This window comes from Nyctibius grandis, chromosome 4 (assembly GCF_013368605.1).
Source record: "Nyctibius grandis isolate bNycGra1 chromosome 4, bNycGra1.pri, whole genome shotgun sequence".
In the NCBI taxonomy this organism is placed as follows: Eukaryota; Metazoa; Chordata; class Aves; order Nyctibiiformes; family Nyctibiidae; genus Nyctibius; species Nyctibius grandis.
This window is the reverse complement of record NC_090661.1, coordinates 95,273,957-95,292,697: the sequence shown is the minus strand read 5'-3', so window position 1 is coordinate 95,292,697 and position 18,741 is coordinate 95,273,957.

The window sequence follows — 18,741 nt, the reverse complement described above, 5'->3', positions numbered from 1 at the left end:
ACTTGGCAGATCTCCAAAAGACAATTGTCAACAGAGAGTCATGACTGAATGGGATTTTTCCTTAACAAAATTTATCAGTGAGTAGTACTGGTCTGCAACTAGCTGATGTTTTCAGTTAATAAACATCAATAGCCTCATGCATATGAATTAGTCTCAGTAAAAATTATGTTCACATCAGAACATCTCTGCAAATTGTTTTTGGAAAATTTCAACTCATTTTAAATGTTTCTGACCTGCTCTCTCAAAGTCTTTGCTGATAACAGGTTGTGTTGATTTTCTTCACAGTAGCTGGTATGGGGCTGTGTTTTGTATCTGTGCTGGAAACAGTGTTGATAACACAGGGATGTTTTTGTTATTGCTGAGCAGTGCTTACACAGAGCCAAGGCCTTGTTTGCTTCTCACCACACCCCCCCAGCGAGTAGGCTGGGGGTACGCAGAGATTGGGAGGGGACACAGCTGGGACAGCTGACCCCAACTGACCAAAGGGATATTCCACACCATATGGCATCATGCTCAGCATATAAAGCTGGGCAAGAAGAAGGACGGGGGGGGACACGTCTGGAGTGATGAGGTCTGTCTTCCCAAGTGACCATTACAGGTGATGGAGCCCTGCTTTCCTAGGGATGGCTGGACACCTGCCTGCTGATGGGAAGTGGTGAATTAATTCCTTGTTTTGCTTTGCTTGTGTGTGTGGCTTTTGCTTTACCTATTAAACTGTCTTTATCTCAACCTATGAGTTTTCTCACTGTTACTCTTCTGAGTCTCTCCCCTGTCCCACTGTGAAGGGAATGAGCGAGCAGCTGTGTGGGGTTTAGTTGCTGGCTGGGGTTAAATCATGACACAGGTATGGGAGAACAGAGCGCCTGACAGAGGGACAAAAGAGGGGGCTGCTGATGTGCGGGTGGCATTTGCAACACACTGAGACTCTTGGCAAGGTGGGAAGAATTCAAAGAGAAGGTGTTCTGATACAGCCCGAAGCAAGATTATATACATGGGAAAACATGCCCTTCAGAAGTGTCCATCCATCTCCACTGACTATTGAGGGAGCCTAGGAAATGAGCTGAAATTAGATTACTAACTTTTAGATGCCAAAATTTCTAGTCTGGCTAAACTTAGGTGGGATGTTTCTCACCCTCATAGCAAAGAAGAGAATAAGCAGGCTAGAGAATACACTCCAGGCAAGCATATGCTAGACTATGGGATCCAGTTGTCATGTTAAAAAGGGACATTACAAAATGGGCTCTTTTCTGAGCCACAGAAATTATTTGCTGACTGTAGATAATGTTTGACAGTGAGAAACCTAAAGATCTCACACTGTTTAATTTATCAAAAAGAAGATTACAAGGTTACTTCATTGCAAGCATTATCTCATAGGAATGCCATGTACTGAAATGCTCTTTAATCTAGTAAGAATGGCACAAATATTTAACATTGAGGATGATTAGCCACTAGAATGAACCACCAAGGGAAGAGGTGGATTCTCTCTCTCCTAATGTCTTCACATCAAGTCTGAACACTTTTCTGGCAGATGTGCTTTAATCAAACAAAAGCTATGCTCTAGTCAGATGCAAGTTACTGGGCTGAATGCAGGGGAAAATGGGTGAACAAAGGAGGCACTCCTGGCCTCAAAAATCTACAAATCTGTGAACGCCAAATGTAATTTCAATGTACTTGCAGGAATCAAAGTGTTCGAAGTGTGCTCCACTTTAAGGGACAGGAATCCCAGGAGAGGAGGTGGAGGCGTGCTCCTAGTGTTTATGAACAGCAACTAGCTCTAAAAACTCGGTATCTCGTCCAAAACCTGCCACTGACCCCTTCCATGGCCCAGGCACGACTGCTGCTTCAGACAGGGCTATCTGAAAAGAGACATATCAAACTGGTCTGATTTTTATAGGCGGTGGGCAGGCATGCATGGCTCTGAGGTCAGAGGGATTTGTCAGCACTTAGCACCTATGGATGAGAATTTAGACACCTAATGAAAGGGGAACACTTTGGGAGTGATTTCAATAGCATCTGAAAGACGCGTAGGAAAACCCGCCCTCACTCCCAGCAGTCGCTGTGCTCCCAGATTAGAGCAGCGCTTTTAAAATTCCTGATTTTTTGGCGTCACCTTTCTTTGTCTCTGTTCTCTCAGTTGCAAAATAATCACATTTCCTGGACTGGACAGCTGAAAGGATTAACTTTAGAGTGCTAGTTTTCAACCTAGGGGTCTGAAGACCTCTGGGGAGCTCTGTGGTCTACTTCTAAGATGTCTGTGAGAGGTGGCTAAGAAAAACAAGTCCATTTATGCTGTACAGCATTTTAAGAATGTGCATTTTAAAAGGGACCCACTCCTCTGGAAAATACTTCATAGTCCACAAATCAAAAAAGGTGAAAACCACAGAAACTGAGAAATAGCCTGTAAGTGACCGGTGATTTGTAGCTGCTTTCCATGCACGGGAGTTGCTCAGCATTGTTAGGAAGGGAGGCAAGGTCCCCCCTGGGCAGCACCCTGTCCTCCTTCTGCCTTCCCAGGCGGTAGCTAAGGGCTCTGCCCACAGAGCCCATCTGCAGGCAGAGTGGGGAATGCTGCCTCCTCTCCAGCCATGACCAGAAACAAGTGCAAACAATGGAAATATAAGCAAAAAAGGCCAGAGGAAGCAATTGCATGTAAAGCATCCCCCACATCTCCTAGCTCCCCGGCTGATGCCTCCCACCTCCCACCAAACTCAGCACCAGCTGGCAGGTTTTTGATTGCCTCCTCTCCAAGGTGAGCAGGGGGGCCCATCGGCTGCCAGCAGCCTCCAACACTGGCACGTTCAGGATCATTTCTCATCTTTGTCCCTAGCCTCTGTCATTTTCACCTATTCCCACAAGTTTGGAGCATTTTTTTTTCCCCTTTCCTTCTTTTTTAATGAGAAAGCTTTGCTTGTCAAGCAAGTTTTTTTCTCCCTGAACTCTTAGACTTCCAACCTCGATGAAGGCACAGAAATACTATTCAAAAGGTGAAAGTTTACAGTCTCGAATAACAATGCCAGCTGCTATATTGGTAACAAGTTCCACTTCTGATGCAGGAGGGTTAAGAGGATGGGGAGGAGAAGCCAGCAGCCTGGATGCCTAATGCTGTGGGACTATTTTGGTACCCAAGAGCTGTGGTCTAAAGGTGTCTGTGTCTCCAGGTGGCCTGAGGAACAGCTCTGCATTGGCAGAAGGACTGGGAGACTGCGCCTGGGCATGGGGCATCTGCCTGGCCTTGGGGAAGAGCATCCACCTCCCTCGTGGCTCTGCTCTCCGAATTGTTACTGAATTGTTACTGTCTCTGAATTGTTACTGAAAGGCGGAGTTACTGAATGCCTTCTTTGCCTCTGTCTATACTGTTGGAGGCTGTCCTGAGGAGCCCTGGACCCCTGCGGCCTCAGAAGAAGTCAGGATAGAGGAGGAATCTGTCTTGGTTGATGAGGGCTGGGTCAGGGACCAATTAAGCAACCTGGATGTCCATAAATCCATGGGCCCTGATGGGATGCACCCGCGGGTGCTGAGGGAGCTGGCAGAAGTCATTGCTAGGCCACTCTCCATCATCTTTGCTAAGTCATGGGCAACAGGAGAGGTGCCTGAGGACTGGAGGAAAGCGAATGTCACTCCAGTCTTCAAAAAGGGCAGGAAGGAGGACCCGGGGAACTATAGACCGGTCAGCCTCACCTCCATCCCTGGAAAGGTGATGGAGCAACTTGTTCTTGGTGCTGTCTCTAGGCACATCAAGGATAGGGGGATCATTAGGGGCACTCAGCATGGCTTCACCAACGGGAAGTCTTGCTCAACCAACTTGATAGCCTTTTATGAGGATGTTACCTGGTGGATAGATGATGGTAAAGCTGTGGATGTGGTCTATCTCGATTTCAGTAAAGCGTTTGACACGGTCTCCCACAGCATCCTCACAGCTAAACTGGGGAAGTGTGGTCTGGATGATCGGGTAGTGAGGTGGATTGTGAACTGGCTGAAGGAAAGAAGCCAGAGAGTAGTGGTCAGCGGGACAGAGTCCAGTTGGAGGTTTGTGTCTAGCGGAGTTCCGCAAGGGTCGGTTCTGGGACCAGTTCTATTCAATATATTCATTAATGACTTGGATGAGGGATTAGAGTGCGCTGTCAGCAAGTTCGCTGATGACACAAAACTGGGAGGAGTGGCTGATGTGCCGGAAGGCTGCGCAGCCATTCAGAGAGACCTGGACAGGCTGGAGAGTTGGGCGGGGAGAAATTTAATGAAATATAACAAGGGCAAGTGTAGAGTCCTGCATCTGGGCAAGAACAACCCCATGTACCAGTACAAGTTGGGGACAGAGCTGTTGGAGACCAGCGTAGGGGAAAGGGACCTGGGGGTCCTAGTGGACAACAGGATGACCATGAGCCAGCAGTGTGCCCTTGTGGCCAAGAAGGCCAATGGCATCCTGGGGTGTATTAGAAGGGGTGTGGTCAGCAGGTCGAGAGAGGTTCTCCTCCCCCTCTACTCTGCCCTGGTGAGGCCGCATCTGGAGTATTGTGTCCAGTTCTGGGCCCCTCAGTTCAAGAAGGACAGGGAACTGCTAGAGAGAGTCCGGCGCAGAGCCACGAAGATGATTAAGGGAGTGGAACATCTCCCTTATGAGGAGAGGCTGAGGGAGCTGGGTCTCTTTAGCTTAGAGAAGAGGAGACTGAGGGGTGACCTCATTAATGTTTATAAATATGTAAAGGGCAAGTGTCAAGAGGACGGAGCCAGGCTCTTCTCAGTGACATCCCTTGACAGGACAAGGGGCAATGGGTGCAAGCTGGAGCACAGGAGGTTCCACTTAAATTTGAGGAAAAACTTCTTTACTGTAAGGGTGACTGAACACTGGAACAGGCTGCCCAGAGAGGTTGTGGAGTCTCCTTCTCTGGAGACATTCAAAACCCGCCTGGACGCGTTCCTGTGTGATATGGTCTAGGCAATCCTGCCCCGGCAGGGGGATTGGACTAGATGATCTTTCGAGGTCCCTTCCAATCCCTAACATTCTGTGATTCTGTGATTGTTACCAGGAGTGCAAACCTTCTGTAGCTTGCTCAGGCCATAATCAGATAAAAAAGATATAAGAAAACAAGGATGCAACAAGGGAAAAGTATTCAAATGGCATCATTTTGGGCTTAGCTGCTCCTCTAATGATAACTTTTGTGGTGGTCATCAGACTGTGCAGTTCATTTACAGCCATAGAAAGGTTTTTCTACTACGCGTGCTTTTTAAAGCATTTTGGACCATTTCTTTTAGAATGCTGATTTTTTTTTTTATATCACTGCCAAATAGCCTCTAAAAATTAGACTAACAATACACGTTTACAAGAGACATTCACCTCACTTTTTAATCTTGGAATTCTAGTTCTTCTTTAATCTTAATACTCCAGCTTTGTATTTGAGCTTTGTATTTGCATACAGAGTTTAAGCAAATAGTCAAGGTATCAAATAACAAAGTACAGAAGATCTAAGAGCTGAAATGGTAAATAAAAAACATATATCATAATACTCAGGCTTGAAGCTGGACATTTTGAAATACCATACTGCTGAAGGAGAATTCACAATGCTGTTTCATTGACAACTGACTCCAAATTCTTTCATCATTTTGACATTATCAACTACATAATAAAACAGGCTTTCCCTTTTTTTTTTTGTTAGATATATAATTTATGATTTTATCAATAAAGGGTTATTTTTTTTAACAAGCCATAGCCGAGAAACCTTTGTGGTGGCTTTTTTAAAGCATCAATGACACTAAGATGTATATATCTAGTACAATCATGGACCCGCCTTTCGTGTTTATTGTATATGTATGTGAATATAAACATACGTATACAAACCTACTTCTATTGATGTTTTAAAAAATCTAAAGTAAACCTTTCTTGGGATAGTTATTTGAGAGCCTGCTTTATGAGAAACAAATGTATTGACACAGCATAAATTATGTATCTGAACTAAACTGATGTCGCATTCTTAAGGTAGCTCACCATAGTAGGATGATGAAAGAGCTGAGTGCCAGGGACGAGTGACCTGTATGTATGGGTGTGCAAGGAACCGCACCGTGCCCTGTGCTTGGCAGGGCATGATGAGTGGGAGAGAGGCTTTGGCCCTACTCCCCCGAGTCAGCCCCATCCCGCTGCGGCTGCAGCACCCTGCACTGGTCCTTGCGCTGGTGACACTGAGCAGCACCACGGGACGTGGCAGTGCCCCGTGCTGTCCCCCCTCATCCTCCTCCTACACCTGCTAAGAGAAGGAAGAGTTAACCCTCGGTAATTCTTTTTTTCTTTCCCCTCTCGCTACTTCCTATCACTGCTTGAATTGCTGGAGCTTTGTACATCTGGTTCAGTTCATTCCCAACGATTCAGGTTCTCGTTTTTCCCCTCCCTTGGGGACACCTTTCCTGAGCCTTGCTGCGGAGCCTGACCCCGGTGCCAGCACGATAGAGCCCCAGGAAGTCCCAACAGCCTCATCCCGACTGCGAATACCCAGCTGGGCTTTAAATGCATTGCATCAGAGAGCAGTAGGTCACCACATTAATCAGGAACTCTGAAATCCTCCGAGACACCTTGTTGGGAACGGTTACCGGGTTCTGGCTAGTCTTAAACATAATTTAAAAGACTTTGGGTTTATTTTAAGGCTTTTCCTTTCCTTCAGCCCTATTTCTATGTAAATGCTCTCTTCCACTTCTCACTGCCAACTGCTTCTAACAGACATTATTTTGCTTCTCTGGCCTACTTTGTTGCAGACAAAGTTTTGACTATCTATCTGAGTTCTTTTTTATTCCATTTTACATTTTTAATGCTATGTTGTAAAACGTCCTTCCTCTTGAGCAGTAATAAAAACCTTTTTTTCCCCTTCCCCTCCTCAGATTTCTTTTATAACACATTCAGCATTTTCTGGGACATAATTAAAACATCAAACAGTTTTCCTGCTGGTTATGCTAAAATCTGAATGCTTGAGTCTGCTGGCATTATTGAAAATTAAAATGTACTATTCTTGAGTGTATTTAGGATGCCCTTAAATAACTATCAAAAATGATTTTGTTCTGCTTTATATACAGACTGGCACCATAATGCTAAAATACCTGCATTAAATAATGTCTCTAATTGGTAGCATGAGGATACTTTTTAAAAGTATAAAATATGTATTTTTGTTCACTATTTTTCCTAGGCTAATGTGTCTAATTTTCCCATACAACTTTATCCCCAAGGAAAAATATAGACGGAAAGACCATTACCAATACATGAAGTTCAGTGGTTCTCTCTCTTTAGATGTAATTGCTATCAAGAAGGCTGGCAGCAGGGTAATTTTATTTCAAATGAGTACATTGCCTGAAAAAGGATAAATCAGCCTTTGTAGGTCTGAAATTAGATCCCAGTGTGGGATTGTTCTAGCTAAGTGCACATCAGGTTCATAAAATATATTTGCCAAAATGAAAAGCCCCTAAAATCCAAGGGCAGCAGTGAGCGTGGGGCTGGGGAAGGAAGGTTTCACACCCTGAGAGAAGACCTCCTTCCTCCTCCCTTTGCTAGTAATGGCCTCAAATTACATTTTTAATCCGGCAATGAGGGCTCAATCCTGCTCCCATTCAAGGCAATGGAAAGCCTCCCACAGTACCCAAAATCCCTTTCTGAGGATGATTAATACCTTTGGTCCACATTCACAAAGGACCTGAGGAGGGAAGAACCGATTTCATTGGGAAGCTAGAGAGGGACACCTTTACCAGAATTAGGCATCTAAATATTCCTATGGCTCTGGGTCCAGAGTCCCAATAGCACTCATGGGTTAGATAGCTGAGATAACAAAACCTATGTGTCACTTTAAAATGTCCTGCAAGTATCCTTGCAGTGGAATTAACTCTTAATAACAGTTTTGTTTATTGCAATGATTTCTGTTTTCCATGGCTGCCTTGGATATGGCGAGCAATTTAAAAAAGGAGGGATGACTGGTACACAACACAGAATTTAGATCACACCCCTGCTTTGGACTGTGTGATGTTTCTCACACATTTTTTGAGCCCCAAAGCATGCATGCATCAGGTCAAATGGTGAGAATTGTGTTCCCTATGTGGGGAGGTCACACGAGCAGCTGTGAACCTGGGTCCCCTGCTCCTGGCACAGCTCTGGGAGTGTGTTAGTTCCTGGCTCAGGGCAAGGAAAATCTCTTGTCCCAGGAAAAATTCAGGACAAGAGATCTTACTGGAAGTACAGGATAGTGGTCTCTGTATCCCAGGTCTGTCCTACAGAACAAGATGTGAGATCATGCTCATGCTTAAACTTGACCTGTCCATTTTTTTGCAAATAGGCCCATTTGCATCAATAAAATGCCTCCATCTTCAAAACTGTAAATTTTCAGCAAGACAGGGTTCTGTTTTCCCACACTAAAGAGCATTTTGGTAAAAGCACATGTCCTAGCCAGTGTCACTTATTCACCGTGACTTGGAGATCCAGGATGCCTCCAAGACAGCAAGGCCTCCACTGGCTGTGATGGCCTTGCTGCTTTGGAGAAGATCCCTGCCCTATGGTCCACACCTCTTTATCAAAGAAAGAGTATTGAATGGGAAATGTCATAGAGAATCAATTTTTAAAAAATGTTTGCCTTTCAGTTGCCTGTAGAATGAACTTGAATTTTACAGAGACAAGACAGAATTGTACATAAATGGATGTCCCAAACAGTTTATGATGCAATTTCTCAGACAACCTCCAACAGTCATTCTGTGGCCTTTGTTTCAAGTGCCTTTCTCCTCAAGTCATTTGAATCTAAAAATCTGGCTACAGCCCACAGTACGTGGGCTATGTACAATTAACTTATGCTAACCAGTTCCCAAAAAGTCAATTGATAAAAGCATTCTTAGAAAAGTAGGCAGGTGACTGAAAATCAAAGGATATATGTGGCTCCTTTCCTAAAAAGCAGCCTAACAGTTATAGCCACTTCTCCTGATTTTGAGGAGGAGGGTTTGGCTCAGACTTACTCACTCCTGCTCTCAGCCTCCCGAGCACAGACAAGCCATTTTCTTAAAGGTTAAAAGGAGTCTGCATAACCTCATATGTACAGCGTGTCTGCTCCTTGACCTCAGCTCTCAATGTTGTCCAAAGTTTTACCAGAGAGACAGAAATAACAATAAATCCCCCCAAATGCAGAAGACTGCTGAACACATTTCTTAAGCCAAAAACTTCTGTCTCACTACAATATGCTGAAGTAAAAACATATCCAGGAGTTGTCCCTGGAGTCTCAAATCATTCTCTCATCACACTGGGTTCAAAGACAATGCGAGTTGTGTAGCGTAGCTGAAAGTATCTGCATAAAGAAATTCCTCTATGATGTTGTTTTGTTTCTGGCTTGCTTTTACCTGGGCTATCTGAAGAGATTGTTTGAGGCAAAGGAAAAAAATATGAATAATGTTTGGGCCTAGAGATCAAAAAATCAAGCTTATTTCCATAGTCGTTAGTAGCCAGTATCCCATGTGAATCTGTTCGTTTCTAAAGCTGCACTGAAATGCTGGGTGTATTAGGAAGGATTTCTTTTTATTTTATTTTTCTAAGAGTTTGTTCTTCTTGATTTTTGAAGATGCTGAAAGCTTTTTGATGTCACAAAACCAATCATAAGAGGGAAAACACAAATTTAAATGTGAGATAAAAGGGACTTTGCATGCATGCATAACAAGAAATCCATTGAACAAAACAAATTACTTACCACCTCCACAATGGCTCTCTGCCTCCAAGGGATGGGCTGATCCAGAACGAGGAGGTGACGGTGATAAAGTCACTGTGATACTGCGATCAGAAAAGCTGCAGTAGGAAAAAAAAAAGTATATAAGGGAAAGTAAACTACAAAGAAGGGAGAGTGGAAAAAATGGCTCACCATTCCTCTGGGACTGCAAGTGACTTTCAATATTCCCCAAAAAGTTTCACTTCAAACGTTAAGAGGCCAAAGAGGTCTCTTTCTGTGTGCCAGTTCTGGCAGCCAACGGAGGAAGGTGGATGGCTAAATTTTTCATTCAGATAACTTTGTTCCTGTTTGGATGCGGCTTGTCTAGAATCCCCATTGATGGCAATCAGGTGTGAATTGTCCTAATTTGGAGGGCAAAAGTGATCTCTTGGATCTGAGTTAGTTTTTAAGAGGTTTGATTTTGTTTTCCATTTACAACTCTCCCTTTCTTTTACCATTTTAAAGCGATGAATGATAAGTACTAAGGGTTGGGAAAAGGCCAAGAGAGAGATGTAGTTATAAATTTCCTTGACTGTTCTGTGTTTCAGTGTTCAGGAACCACTTCAGACTGGTTAGCAAGGAACACTCTTCCCTCCAGTCCCCTGCTTCTACCACCAGACAGGGGTAGGTCACGCTGGACACAATTCTTTTATATGTTTTTTTTTTTTAATGTTTATTTTGTTTCCCAGGGTAAAGCACTGATTTCTAGGAGCTGAATGTCTGAGGATGCCTCAAAGGATACTGTATCTACTACAGAATAAGAATATTAAAGATACTTGATGTGTAGGACAGAAGTTTCATTTGACCAGCTGATCTCACCCAAAAAAATGAAGAATTTTCTGAGTACAAATCCTTACCTATGCAGGCATGCGCTGTGCCCAGGGCTGTTGTAACTGAAGACCTTCTTCCCACCTCCTAGTGGGCCCCACTCCAGCTGCACCCTAGACATCTCACCCTCAGAATGTGCTGGCTTGTTCAAGGGTTCTCCATGCCCCATTTCTACTGGGGTTCAAAAACCAGGGGGAGTAAATCCCACAAAGCACTGAAGTAATCTCCTTTCCAAAGGACATGGAATATGGTCAGAGTGCCTGGAAATATTTAGCTTTTTTTCATTTTAGTTTTTTTTTGTCTTGGTTTCTTCCTTTCCCTCTCTTCTTCTATCATTCCCTCTCTTTCCTTGGTCACTGAAGAAGCAGAAGGTAGAAGAATAGAAGAAAGAAAAGAGAAGATGATCAAACAAAAATAAATGAAAGGTTGACTTGATTTTTGAGCAATGAACAAAAACCTGAAACACTTCCTTGAAGAGTTGTTTGGGTTTTTTTCTTTTTAAATCATTGCAAAATCACAATATTTTGAAATACGACTTTCTTTTCATGCGTTCTTTCACTCTTCAATATCCTTTTTACATGGGCAGGCAATGTTCTTGCCTGCTATCAAGCCATTGGCCATGCCAAGCTCCTTTTTTGCTGTTCCATCACAGCAAATCCTTTGGTCACATTTTGATGGTCAGCAACCTTCAGCTTTCATATCTATCGAATATCAGCTACCTGTGAAAATGGCTATTGTCAAAGGTTTTTCTCATGAATACTCTGCTGTCAGTAAAATCTTATTCATGGCCTTCAGTGGTGACTTGGGATCAGATCTTCTTCCAGCGTGCTTGCCGTAAGTTCACTGATCTATGTTATAGGAATTATCCTTGGTTCTTGATATCAAAACAATTGCTCTGAAGTGCATTGATTATCACATCAAATTGAAAATTATAAATTTGAACTAAATTTGACTTCAGAGATTCCCACTGTATTTTTGGAGCTCTAATTTTACTGCTAGTCAGGGAAGAAAATATAGCTCAAATACACAGAGACTACACAGAACGGGTAACAGCATTTGAAGAAGCCTGAAGGAGATTTAAGAAGCCTTCTGCTACTTCAAGTAAGTACCTCTCTGAAAAGCTGTTGCTTTTACCAGTAGCACTATGTCTTGAGGATCTGAAGAGCATTTCCATCACTGAGAGGAGCTGCAGAGAGTTATACAATAATCACCTGCAAATTTGACAAAGCAAAGTCAGGATCTTAATACTGCAATTCATTTCCTTTGATATATTATCTGTCATCTCCCCCTTCCCACACAACCTCTTTATACTGAGAAGGAGATGGCATGTCATCTATTCCCTTGACTTTTGAGAGACAGTTATTTCTCTCCTCTTTCTCTTTCTCCCTCTCCCTCTCAGTCTCTGTCTTTCTCTTTTCTTTTTTCCTCCCTGGTTTCTTCTGGTTGTGTCTCCATTTAGCCCACACACGGGGCTAAACAATAACCAATTGTTCTATCACCCAATGTCCCTTCCCCAACCGAGAAAGGGAATTGAGAAAAGGAGGGAGACTCGCAGGTTAAAATTTAAAGAGATTCAATAAAATAAAGAAACCAATATCAATGCTAAACACACAAAATTATACTTAGCCCACAAAGTTGTGGCAAGTCGCTCCAGGGATAACAACCATTAAGAAGGAAGGAGGGAGGGGAGGGGGAAAGAACAAAGCAAAAAGAGTCCCACCCCTCCCCAGCAGCTTTCCCTTTTATAGTGAACCTGATGTTAATGTTATAGAATACACCTGTGGGCCAGCCTGGGTCAGCTGCCCTGGATTTAACTGCTAATGGCCTTGATCACCATCCCACAGCTGGCCACAAACTGAACCAAAATGTAACAGAAAAGTGATTCTATAAATTTTATCCCCACGAAACCAGGACAGGTTGTTTCTTCCATCTCTCCCTGCATCTTTTATGGTTCTTTCAAAGGAGAAGGAAGAATCCTGTTTGCTTCAGTTTGACACAAAATACTGCAGCAGAGAGAGAGCCCGTGATGAGATCTTCGGCCACGTGGTCCACAACCAAGTGAGGGTGTCCCAGTATACTCCTTTAGGTATGGCCAGGCTGTATTTTAAGCAAAGGTCCAAGCTCTGCTTTTTTCACTTTCAAAGAGCCTGGCCGGGCCTATGGGGAGCTCTGAAGTCCAGGGGAGGAGAAAGCTTACATTCATGCTGCCCACTGTGCAGGGAGGACAGGTCTGCCTCTGGACGTGTCTGCAGGCCTGCATTTGCCACCCAGTTGCCCTTGGGAGCTACAGGGCATGAGTGCTACACAGCGCAAAAGAGCCTGGAGCTGAGTGATAGAATTTATACAACCAGGCTTTTCATTACTGTGGGCTGCTTTGTCACTAGCTCTCGTTGTCTAGCTAAGGCTGAAGAAACCTCGGTTACAATTAATTTAATACTTAAACATCTTCTCAGGCTTTACCGCAGAAAGACAATCTACGGTTTCAAGAATGATTCACACTGCATATCTGGCCCTTAAATTTAAATCGACTTAAAACTTTGATAGAAACTCTGAAGAATACAAAGCTAAGGTTTATTTATATCTCTCATAATCCCTGTGAAATCCTAGGAGTGGGATAACCTGAATGAGAAGTCACAGTGTTTGGGTTCTTGTCTAACCAAGGCTCACTGATTTTTAACTGCATAAATTCAGAAACTCTAAAGACCCAGCCAAAGACAATACAGCAAGCAGTGCAGTTTGGAGATCCCCTCCAGGGAGGAGATGTGGTTGTAAACACTTGAAAATTTTTAAATCCAGTGAATGCTCTAGTTATATTTGGTAGGTCTGACAGGACAAGTAGTCCTAACAATCTGAAACACTGGACAGAATGGAAGGAAAGGCTTGCCAAAGATAACGAAAGCCTCACAGCCCTTTTCATATCTCCTCCGCCAGGACATGGAGCTATCATGGTCTCGGTCCTCTTAGAGATGTTCTTCCCTCCAGGCAGCTCTGATCCAAGGGACACAGCAGATGTCTCTTGCATTGCAAGGTCATCTGGTGAGGGCCTCACACACTGCATGAGGAGTGAGGAAGACCTTCGCAGGGAGCAGAAGCATGACGCTTTCATGCTGGGTCACAGCTTGGACGGCAAAGCCCTTTGCACGGTGTCTGACACACTCGGCCATTCTTAAAAGTCTCTTTGTAGCTGCACTTTACAGGCAGGTTTAAATCAGCATTTGTACAGATATGGTATTGAAGCAGAAAGATTAAATGGCTTCCCTAGGATCTCAGGGGAAGCCTGCAAGAGAAGAAAGGCTTGGTCTGGGCTTGTCTATGCCACGGGCCGGTACCCTGGCCCTGCACCATCTCTCCTGACAGTGACCGGTGCCAGGTTCCAGGCCCTCGGCTCCCGGCAGCAGCATTATGTGGGGTAGGTATGAAGCTCTCCCAGATGAGAAAATGGAAATCTCTCTGCAGAAAAATGTTGGATACTTCTAAAAATAGCTCCATTCAAGAAGCATCAGAATTCCTCTGTAAAAGAAAAGATGTGGAACAAGCAGCAGATAATGTCCAAAGATGTGCTGAAGAGAAAGGGACTGCGGTTCAAAACCAGGACTCTGGGGTTTGTGAGCAACAGACATGAGTAGCAAAGAGACCAAAGAGGTTAGTGCTAGATAGATGGGTAAGGAGAACAAGAGCATTCGCAAAAATACCAGGGGAGATGAAGTACTACCGAGAAGTTGAATCCTTCAGTAAAGCGAGAGACTGAACTCTTTTGAAATCTGCCTTTAAATAAATACACAAACACAAAGTTTGAACAACTAGAAAACACTGGAGAAAAATAAACCTGTAAAAATAAAGATAATGACAAAGAATGGGTAAGGGAATATAGAGAAAATATGAATATAAACAAATCAGCTTTCCAGATTGCATACATCTCGGAACACTTAGGGAATTGAATAACAAATTTATTGTACCACCAACTATTTTTTGACAAATCATGGGAGATTCCCAGGGCCTGGAGCAAAGCAAATATTGTACAGATTTTTCAGAGGAGAACTGAAGCGTGATCCTGATAATTACCATCTCATACGTCAGTTTTCTCTCCCTGGTAGTATAATAGCACAAATAATTTCCTGAGACCTATGGGGCTGACTTGCTCATTACCCCCAGATGATCCAGTATAGTCCAACACAACATTGGTGTGGGGCTGACTGACAGCTACGGTCCCAACCAGGGGAAAGGAGAATGATTCACTCGGCTGCGACGCATCCAGCAGCGTGTCTGGATCCCACACTGCAACCCTGTGCACAAAATACACAAGATGATGCTGAACAAACTCATTTCCAAACTATAAATGATACCAGTGCTCTGCCTAAGCTAATTAGTCCTGATACTGATTCACCTGATCCAAAACTCAGTGATATTGTGGAAAGCGTGTGTTTACATCTGTGAAGAGCCCATGAGGAAACACTCCCAGCTCAGCCATGAGCTGTAGGGACAACCCACCCATCTTGCTTGGATCCCACATTCCTAGAAATGCATCAGGAAGGAATTCAGAGAAAACGAAAAGATTTACAGATTGCTTAAAAAAAAAACCCCACATTGTTAATATAATTGAAAAAAGGGAGAGACAATGAATAGACAGCCACTGCTGCAGTCTGGCTAATGCTCGTAGCTGTTTGTCCAGCTTCTGAGAAAGGGCTAATGCAAAATTCCTTTCCTTAATTTCTTGTTCCCACCCAAAGCCTGCTGGCTTTGACTTTGTGCAGGGCATATATATTTCATCTATAATCATTATTTGTAGATATTTTTTAGGGCCAGGAGGGACCATTAGATCATCAGTTCTGGCCTCCTGCATAACACATGCCGTAGAATTTCATCCAAAAAGGTAATGAACTATTCACCTCGGTTGTGGTGGTGGATGAGGGCTGAACCTGCGACTGTTTGATTCTGTGGCTTTTGTGGGGATTGTGGATGAATTTTGACATTTCTTCATACCAATTCTGCAAAGCATCATCACATGGAAAAACAATAAACAATTCTCTTTTCCAAAAAACCCGCTACTTGGAGAAAGAGAAAAGGGGGGTGGGTGGGTGGAAGCCCACAGTATAAATGGAAAAATTAGACATTATCAGCTTTTTCCAAATTTCATATCAAGCTTTTTATTCTTGCCCTCTTCCTAGTTAACTTTTGTCAAAATAAGCAGACACAAGCATCAGGGAAACTAAATGATAGTTTAGTCTCCAAAAGAGGGGGAAAAAAACTTACTGAAATGTGTTTCAATAGTAGACTTTATAAATCCATTCAGTGTGTCTAATGTAAGTCAGGCTTTAACAAATATTTTTGCTCAACTTGGTTCCAGGATAAAATTGTAGAAGTTACTGAAAGGTGAAAAAAACCCTCAATCTATTCAACTTTAAAAAAAAATAAAAAGACATTTAAGGGGGGTCTAACTGAAGTATACAAAAAATGTTAGCTGAATGGATAATATCAATGCATGTTACTACTTTTGATACTGCACAGATGACAGGATCGGGGGCATAAATGGAAGTTCAAAAAACAAATTCAGAGGAGACATAAGGAAGTGCTTTGTCACTCAAAGAATAATAAATGTTTGGAATGGCCTACTGGGCAAGGTTGTTGAGGCAAAGACAGTGGGCTCGTTCAAGAAGCAATTAGATGCTATCCTGGGGGAAACGCTGCATTACAAGAGACGAGCATCAATGTGTTGAATGGCCTTTTCTCATTCCTAACATTTTCTATGTTCTTTTCTCCAGCTTGTACTCTTAAGGGTCTGCAGCCTCAGTGTATAAAATCAAAACTGAAATCAGGCCCAGCAGTGTTCTCCACTAAACTGGGCCAAGAAGCATAATAAAGATTTGGCCTTGCTATAAAAATGTGCCGCGCTGTACTGCTACCCTGCTTATTCCATGCTGGCTTCTGGGCTTCTAATAAAGGAACAGGCGTCGGGCAAAGCACCCAGGGTTCAAAGATTTGTTTCACACCTTGTGTCGAGTCCCGAGAGCACTGTCAAAAAACTAGGGCACCCTGCCCTTCAGGTGGGAGCACTTCAGAGGTGGGCCAGGACAATTCCAGCGCGTGCAGTGCTCTTTGGAACCTTCACAACTAAACTCAGCATTAAAATGTGCCTTTATTAGTAGTTATTAACAATTTTTGAGAATCGCTCCATCCCTTTCACCTTACCCATCTGTCCTAATTCTGTTCTTCTCCCTCTAAGCACAGCGCTGGTTCTTTCGCCCCCTCTTTTCCCCTTTATGTACATCAAAAGGGAAGTAAAGTTGATTTGTTCTTTGGTGCATGTGAGGGCACTCGCAGGATGAGTGAGTCTTTAGCAGGTTAAATAACACACTGTGTGTTGTGCCAATGCTCACAGAGCAATCAGCCAAAAAGGTGCAATTGCACCCCACCACCTCCTGGGAAAACCACAGCCCCCTCCATGCTGAGGTCCCCCCAGCTGTCCCAGCACTGATTGCCACACACCCACATGCTCACAGGGCAGCAAAGAGGGACCTGTAGAGCATCCCACTGGAGATGCCCCATTTGGGAGGTGTCATGTTCAGCTGCTGAGGAGCACAGAGCTCCTGGCGCCCAGCTGACCAAGCTGAAGTCCACTTAGAAGAGGGCGGTGACTCAATATACATCTTAGGTTAACCATTTTATTGCATTCATCTGATCTACAGCTTAAAGAGGAAGCTTCAGTGGCTCTCTGTAGCAGGCTGCATTGAGGCACTACAGTAAAGATCGTCTCTCCTCCCTTAAACTTACTGGGTACCCTACAAAGAGAGGTAGTAGGCAGGCACGACTAGACAGTGAGGAAGTCCTTGAGGACATTCATTTCACTACACACACAGGACTGTGCAGCTCTTATCAAGTATTCCATAGGCAGCTCAGTGGGGTGGGGAGGGGGGGGAGTTAAGCAAATATTTAAAGAATGCTGCATTTGTAGCTGTGCAGTTTAGTATGGGAAATCTCCACCAAACATAAGGGGCTGCACAAGAGAAAGTATTAAACTACTTTGGGGCAGGGATGTATGGATGTGCAAGAAATGCTCAACTAAGAAAGCAGTTTAATGACTGGAGGAGAGGGATGGCAGCCTCTCCCTCTCCAGCCAGGATGAAGAAGGAAAAAGGAACCTTGAGTTATCACCCTGACCCAGGAGCTAAGGCAGCCCTTAATTCAGGGCCATGCAAACAGAAGTTAAATTAATATGAATTGCTGAAAGACTCTCACAGTCTGTTCTTTCTTCCCCTAACTCTTCTGCAAGCTTTTTCTTTTTTATTTTATTATATTATTATTTTTTACTGGTGATGGATTCTTATTATTATGGTTCTAACCTTCATTACAGTGGCTTTGTGCCCCAGCACTCCAGGGGAAATCCGTATTCAGAATAGCTTTGCAAGTGCTGCCGAAGCCATTTGATGTCTGCACCACTAGCTAAATTATTTGCTATCAAACTTTGAGACTTTTTGCCCTTCCAAAGGAACAATTTCACATGTGGTTTTTGGCTTCCTCTGCAGTGGCCCAGCAATATTATTTTATCCCAGCAAAGAGCATATTATTGTTTAATATCACTGCTATATTCCAGTATGTTTCCCAAGATGATAAATGTTGGCACAGAAAAGAGGCAACTTTTTCAAACAATAAGTAATAAATTGTGGAAGGCTGAGGTAAATATTTTTCCATGTCCCCAAACAACTCTGAGTACATTCCTGAGGAGTGTATTGACAGTAAAATGTTTGAGAACAAGAAAATTTGTTGGATCAGGTTGTGGTTGTTGTCCAACTCATAAAATATCAAGAAAATTCCTAGCTCTTTCTACCATCTGTTCCACAGTGTACTTCTGCGTGCAGCTTTAAGTAAAGCATTCAAAATATCTACTATAGCAAATATGAATATGAATGAGTTAGTGTGAGAACATAAACTGCATTGTTCCAAGGGTTTAGAAAAAAAAAAAAACAAACTGAAACACATAGTTTGTCAGATATGTCCAAATGTAGGGGAAGGTATCTTGGCAATGAATTATTCAAATACCTGGATGCACTGTGCCAGTGAGATCTGCAGTGCTATGGGCACCCATCCCTGCCTGGTGGCATGCAACCCACCCAAGCAAGGTCAAAAGAAGTCACACACAGGTTGCTGAGCACTGAGCGTGTGCAACAAGCTGCTTGTAGACAAGCCACGGATAGCAAATGTCAGAAATTAACTACTA